Raw genomic sequence first — 6,869 nt, forward strand, 5'->3', positions numbered from 1 at the left:
ACCCTCAGACTAAACCATGACATATCTATGTGTCTGCATTTTACAACATGGAGTAAACATTCATCTTTTATCAGTTTTATTTATTTATTTTTTTGCTGTTGTTTTAATAAAATAACGTGCAAGTCTTTGGGTTAGGCATTCTGAGTGACCTTGAGTTTGGGCATTTGTAGTGCCAGGTTCCAGCACTTAGAACCTACTAGATACAGTGCTCTCCTACTCTGGAGCTTATCCAGGCCTCTCTTATTTCCTTCTGGCCCCCAGACAGGCCTAGAGGAAGCGTTTCCAGGATGAGCTCAGAAAGGCCTGTCTAGGGCTCTGGGTGGATATATGTGTAATGTGCTGTCCTCAGAGAGAAGAGGTAGGGAGTGTCCTATAGTGAGGGGGTCCTAGTCATAGAGCAGCCCTCCTTTACCATTCTCACAACTCCTCTCAACCTAAAGCCACCCTTCCTACCTCAGTTCTGTTGAAGCTGTAGAGTATAAAAACCCTAGAATCCAAGGAGGCTCTTGGAGCTCATTAAGAACAGGGCTTCTCACACTGTCAAGTGCTTTGGATTCACTCAGAAATCTTGTTAAAATGCAGATTCTGATTGAACAGGTCTGGGCAGACCAGATGCCTGCGATTCAGCGTTTCTAACAAGCTCCCTGGTAAGGCCATTGTTGCTGGCCAAGGGACCACATTTTAAGTAGCGTAGATCTAGTCTATTCCCTGACAACCATTTATAGATGTTGGATGGAGATCCAGAGACAGGAAGCCTGGGTCCCAAATTCCAGATTTCCAACTACAGTGTATGTGTGGAAACCCAAGGCTAAAAGAGGGTAGCACTGGGCTGGGGTTGTGGCTCAGCGGTAGAGCGCTTGCCTAGCATGTGCAAGGCCCTGGGTTCGATTCTCAGCACCACATAAAAATGAATAAATAAAATATGGGTATTGTGTCCAACTACAACTAAAAAAAAAAAGGAGGGGAAGAGTGTAGGGCATAATGTAACATGGGGCATGTTGCATCACAAAAGATGCAACTTCCCAGTCCTGGGGCCATAGGTGGCTAAGAGAGCACTTAGCAATTAGCCAGAAGGCATTGCCATGGGTTGTGACCACCTCTAGGATAGGCTCAGAACCCTTCTGCCCTCAAGGACAGCTCATGTCTCCCCTTACTGCCTGTAGGATGGGTGTAGATGTAAATTCTCCGTACCCTGCTGACCTTTACCCTGATTAGCTCCTGTACATTACATTAGCTGTGTATATTTTCTCATTAAACGAGATCCTGCTTTGACAGTTCTCCCTGGTCCGCCTGATTGTCCTGGGGAGGGAGGGAGGGAGGGCTGGGTGTGGGCGGCCAGTCGATCTTTACCTTTCTTGGCCTGTCCTGGTCGGGGCATGCTCCCCTAATCTCTCCCACAGGTCAGGAGGGAACGGAGGCGGGGCTAAAAACCCCCACAGAAGAGGTCACAGAGCAAACTGGGGTTTGAGACCAGTAACAAAAGCACAGGGAAGGGTAGATCCCTTTTTATCAATTTTAACACTAAAACGGACCTCTGTGAAGATCCTCTGATATGTGCCCAGCCTTGAGCTTTGGTGTCCTGTCCAGGAGTCATCAAGGGGCTTCTGCTCTAGTCCCTGCTCTAGGGTCAGTTCTAGAATTCAGCCTCAGCTTGCAGGAAGTCCAAAGTCTCCCCCAGGGCCAGAAGACTGAAAGGAAGTGTTCTGCGCAGACTCCCACTGCTGGGGAGTGCTCTGGAGATGAGCCTGTGTGGGGAGTGAAGAAGCAGATTGGGAGAAGCGGGGAGCTGGTTTGCTTCAGTGACACAGGCTCCGGAGCTGGAATGGCCCTGCAGAGTGGTCCTGAATTGGAGAAAGGGGGCCTGGCTTTTAAATCTCTGCAGTGACACCCCTCCCCCCAATCCCATCCACCCACTCCTGCTGAGTGACTGGGCCAGTGAGTGCTTCAGTGGAAAGGAGGCTGGGGATGGTGTGTGTGGCAGGGCATCTGAGCAGCATGTACTATATAAATGTGCCAATTGTGTAAGGAGAGTGAGCGTGAGGTGCCCATGTAGCTGTGTGTGAGTGTGAGTAGCTGTGTATTGAGACTGTGGAGGGCATGGGTGTGTACTTGGGTGATTGCATGTGACCTTAACTTTTCACATTTGTGTGCACACACAAATCAGTGAGCAGTGTGTGTCTCCATGCAGATGTCTGTATGTGTGCATGTTTGGACACATGTGTTCCATGTGAGAGGTGTGGGAATGGATGCGTGCCAGCTTCTAAACCTGTCAAGAGAGAGTCCCTGTGTGCTCCTGTGCCTGAAGAGGATGGAGGAGGCTGTGCTGAGCCACCAGGTGAACAGTGGTGGTGGTGCTGCTGGGTTGCCTCAGTGGCTTTGGGTGGGAAGGGGCTTGTGCTAGTGGAAAGGACGCTCTAATTTAGAGTATGCCTTTCTTTGGACCAGGACCTTTCGTATCCCCATGTTGTGGTTTAAATGTTTCCCCAAAATGCATGTTGAAAATTTAAAAAAAATTTTTTTTAAATTTATTGGTGCATTATTATAATTATACATAGTAGGGGGATTCATTGTTATATATTTGCACATGCACACACAGTAATAATATTATTTGGTCAGTTTTGTCCCCAGTACCTCCCCTTTCTCTTCTCTCCCATCTCTTCCTTGTCTCCTTCTCTGTCCTGCTGGTCTCCCTCCTATTTTCATGAGACCTCCCCCCCTTGTTTCCTTTTTCCTCTCTAGCTTCCACATGTGAGAGAAAATATATGACCCTTGGCTTTCTGAGTTTGGCTTGTTTCATTTTACATAATGCTTTGAAGGAATTCATTTTCCTGCAAATGACATCATTTCGTTTTTCTTTATGGCTGAATAAAACTCCATTGTGTATATGTACCACATTTTCTTTTTTCATTCATCTGTTGATGGGCGCCTAGGCTGGTTCCATAGATTGGCTGTTGTAAATTGTGCTGCTATAAACATGGGTATGCATGTATCACTGTAGTATGAGGACTTTAATTCTTCGGATGAATATCAAGGAGTGGTATAGCTGGGTCCATTGGTATAGGTGGTTCAATTCCTAAACTTCTGAGGAACTCCCATGCTGATTTCCATAGAGCTTGTAGAATTTAATATCCTACTACAGTGTGAAAATATTTCTTTCCCCTCACATTCTCTCCTGCATTATTATTTGTATACTTTGTGGTCGCCATTCTAACTGGTGTGAGATGAAATCTCAGCATAGTTTGATTTCATATTGAACTTTAATTGCCATTAAAACAGTTGTAAGAGGTGGGACCTTTAAGACATAATTAGGTCCTAGGGACACTGCCATCATGACTCATTAATGGGAGTGGATTAGTTATGAGTTGGGGGCGGGTATAGGTTCCTGATTAAAAAGGATGCATTCAGCATGATTCTTAGCCCTATTCAGGCATGTTCACTAGCCTTTCCGCCATGTTACCACACAGCACGAAGGCCCTCACCAGATGCTGGCACCATGTTCTTGGACGTCTCAGCCTCAGGAACTGTGACAAATTTATGGTTATAAATTACCCAATCTGCGTTATCCTGTTATAGCAGCAGAGAATATGCTAAGGCACCAGCCTGCCCAAGGGCAGAGGCGAAGTCTCCCAAGAAGAGCTAAGGGTGTTGGGGGTGCCATTGCCTCACTGCAGGAGTCTCAGTCCAGGGTGAGGTGGGAGGGGGAGTTTCTGGGGACTCTGTCCCTCCTCGGGGTGGGAGAGCATCGCCTGAGCCCCCTAGAACATACTGGTCTCTGGCAGTGACCCATCTGGAGACCTCTCCCACTAACCCACAGAACATCTTCAAACACTTCTCTGTATTGTAAAGTTATTCAGAAAAAAATAAACACACCCACCCACCCCACCTAATTATAAGGAGTTTAATAAGTTTCTTTAAAGAAACAGAATCTGACTATGTTGCCCAGGCTGGCTCTGAACTTGTGGCTCAGGCAACACTCCTGCCTCAGCCTCCTGAGTAGCTGGGACTGCAGGTGCATGCCATTGTACTTCATTTAATAAATGATTGAAAAAATACTAATAGTGTCCTTCTGTGGCTCTTTGTGATGCAGCTCCTGGGTATGTCCTGATTTCTGTTTTGCCTCACACTCAGACTTTTTACTAGAAGTACTCCAGGCTCCTGTTGACTGAGGTCATGAAAACAGGAGCTGCAGGTGCTGAACTAGCCCTGGGCTCACGCGCTGCTGCTTGCAGGGACAGGGAGCAGAGCAGCAAATGGGCTGATGAGTCCTTGTGCATGCCTCATGCTGTGCCAGGGGCTGTGGGGCATGTAGAGGCCAGACACAGCTTTGAAGTGCTCATTGCAGAGGTTCTGGGAGCCTGCAGTGGAGAGAGATTGCTTCTGACCAGGGAGCCCAGAGAGGTGGCATGGAGTGGGCAGCACATTAGCAGGGACTTAGAGGAAGAGAGACTGTGCTTCACATCTGTAATAACTGGGAAATGAGGGCTGGACACTGCCACCCCCTATCCACATAATACCAGTGTAGGCCCTAGAGGGTGAAGTGACTTACCCAGAGCCACACAGAACATCTGTTAGCCAGGCTCTCAGATAGTTGCCCATTGCTTTTTTTTTTTAATTTTAAAAAGTTTATATATGACAGAGGAATGCATTAAAATTCATATTACACATACAGAGCACAGTTTTTCATATCTCTGGTTGTATACAAAGTATATTCACACCAATTCGTGTCCTCATACATGTACTTTGGATAAAAATGTCCATCACATTCCACCATCATTTCTAACCCCATGTGCCCTCCCTTCCCCTCACACCCCTCTGCCCTATCTAGAGTTTGTCTATTCCTCCCATGCTCCCCCTCCCTACCCCACTATGAACCAGTCTCCTTATATGGGAGAAAACATTTGGCATTTGGTTTTGTGGGGATTGGCTAACTTCACTTAGCATTATCTTCTCTAACTCCATCCATTTACCTGCAAATGCCATAATTTTATTTTATTGCTGAGTAATATTTCATTGTGTATGTAGGCCACATTTTTTTTTTTTATTGGCCCACTGCTTTTGCTAACCATTTCTGCTCTCTCTGACTGTCTATGCTAGACCCACCCTGCCCTGCCTGTGGGGGCAAGGATCAGGCCCCAGAGCCGCCAGGATTGATTCGAGGGTTTGAACGTATCTCACCCACAGATCTCAAATAAGTCCTCCTACTTCTCCCAAGACCTGACACACTCATTGTTGAGTCATTTCTGACGCATTTACCCATTTCTCTGAACCAGAAATCTGAGTCATTTTTGATCTCCTTCTCACCTCTTGTACTCCCCAGTCAATTCCAGAGCATGTCTGGAATAATAGTAGTAATAACATTCACTGTCTATTCCTCACAGTGATCCTATGAAGTTGGTGCCCAAGGTCCACAGCCAGGGAGGGGCAGAGCAGTGATTTGGCTCCAGCTGTCCCCTTCTAACCCCAGGAAGAGTAAGCTGCCTGCTTGTCATCATCCACATGGCCACCACCACCAGTGTTTTCTGGGGCCATACCCAAAGCCCCTCACTGGACTGTGTGACTCCAGTCTTGTCCCTTTAGGACATTCCCCACAGAGCATCCATCCAGATCTTTCTAAACCACCCAGTCCATCATGCCTCTCCCTTGCTGAAACCCTTCAGAGGCTCCCTAGTCCTTCAGCACAGAGTACAATGTCCATCACACAGTTCTTTAGGAGGCCTTGTGGGGTCTGCCCACTGATAGAGAAGCAGGGGCTGGCAGATAATGTCAGTAGTCCACCCACATCCATGAGGTCCCTCAGGTGCCTCAGTGTCCCTGTTCCTCATTTGCCTTCACTCTCAACAGTCAACCCCATGTGCCTCTCAGGAGCCACCCTTGAGGATGTTGCAAAAGGGGGCAATTATAAAAGAACACGCTGCATCTGCCACAAGCCTGGGAGCTTCTTGAAGATGGGAACTCTGATTTTGGGTTTTCTAAGCGTCGTAACACATGGCAGGGACACTGGCAGAGGAGTGCAGAACAGACACACCCATCTTAGGATGCAAGAAAAGCCACCTGGAGGAAAGAACACTTGAGCTGAGTGTGGCAGAATGAGGAAAGGTTTATTTGTGGTGTGTGTATGTGGGGGTGGGGCAGGGAGTTGAGCAGGAGAAGGAACAACTTTTGTCAATGTTGGAAGGCACTGGAGAAGGAGGTACAAAGTCAAGTTGCCCCCAGATGGTACAGTATGGAGAGCAGGGAGAGATGGGCAGCCTGGTGAGGTTTTCATGGTGGGGTATCAGCCCCATTTCACAGAGAGGAAACTGAGGCACAAAGAAGTCACATGACTGGCTCAAGGTCCTAGATGAATAAAGTCAGAGTCAACCTGAGATGCAACTCAGGTCTTGGGTGTTCCTAGTCCTGCAAGCGTGTGGCCTGAGGTTCTACTGGGGAGACATTCTCTGTACTCACTAGTTAAAGGATTTGAGGTCCCCGCAGGCCTCCTAAGTACAACTTGGATAAACAAATCAGCACCATATACACGTCCTCAATGCTTAGTTCCCCCAAGTAAGTTATGTTTGAATCATGCTGAGCACCTGAGAGCCATGAAGAGCACATTTTAATCTCAGAACTGAAGCTATTCTAGTATCATTTTTTATTTCTTCCCAGTACTAGATGTTGAACCTAGAGTCAGTGTACCACAAAGCTACTTGTTTATTTTGAGACAGGGTCTCACTAAGTTACTGAGGCTGGCCTTGAACTTGAGATCGATCCTCCTGCCTCCACCTTCTGAGTCACTGATATTAGGCTTGTGCCACCACATGCACTTATTCTCTTGTCTTAGTCAAAGCCATGAGGTCTGGTTATCCTTTTAGGCCCAGGTATATCTCTCT

The sequence above is a fragment of the Callospermophilus lateralis genome, chromosome 18, assembly GCF_048772815.1.
Source record: "Callospermophilus lateralis isolate mCalLat2 chromosome 18, mCalLat2.hap1, whole genome shotgun sequence".
Lineage (NCBI taxonomy): Eukaryota > Metazoa > Chordata > Mammalia > Rodentia > Sciuridae > Callospermophilus > Callospermophilus lateralis.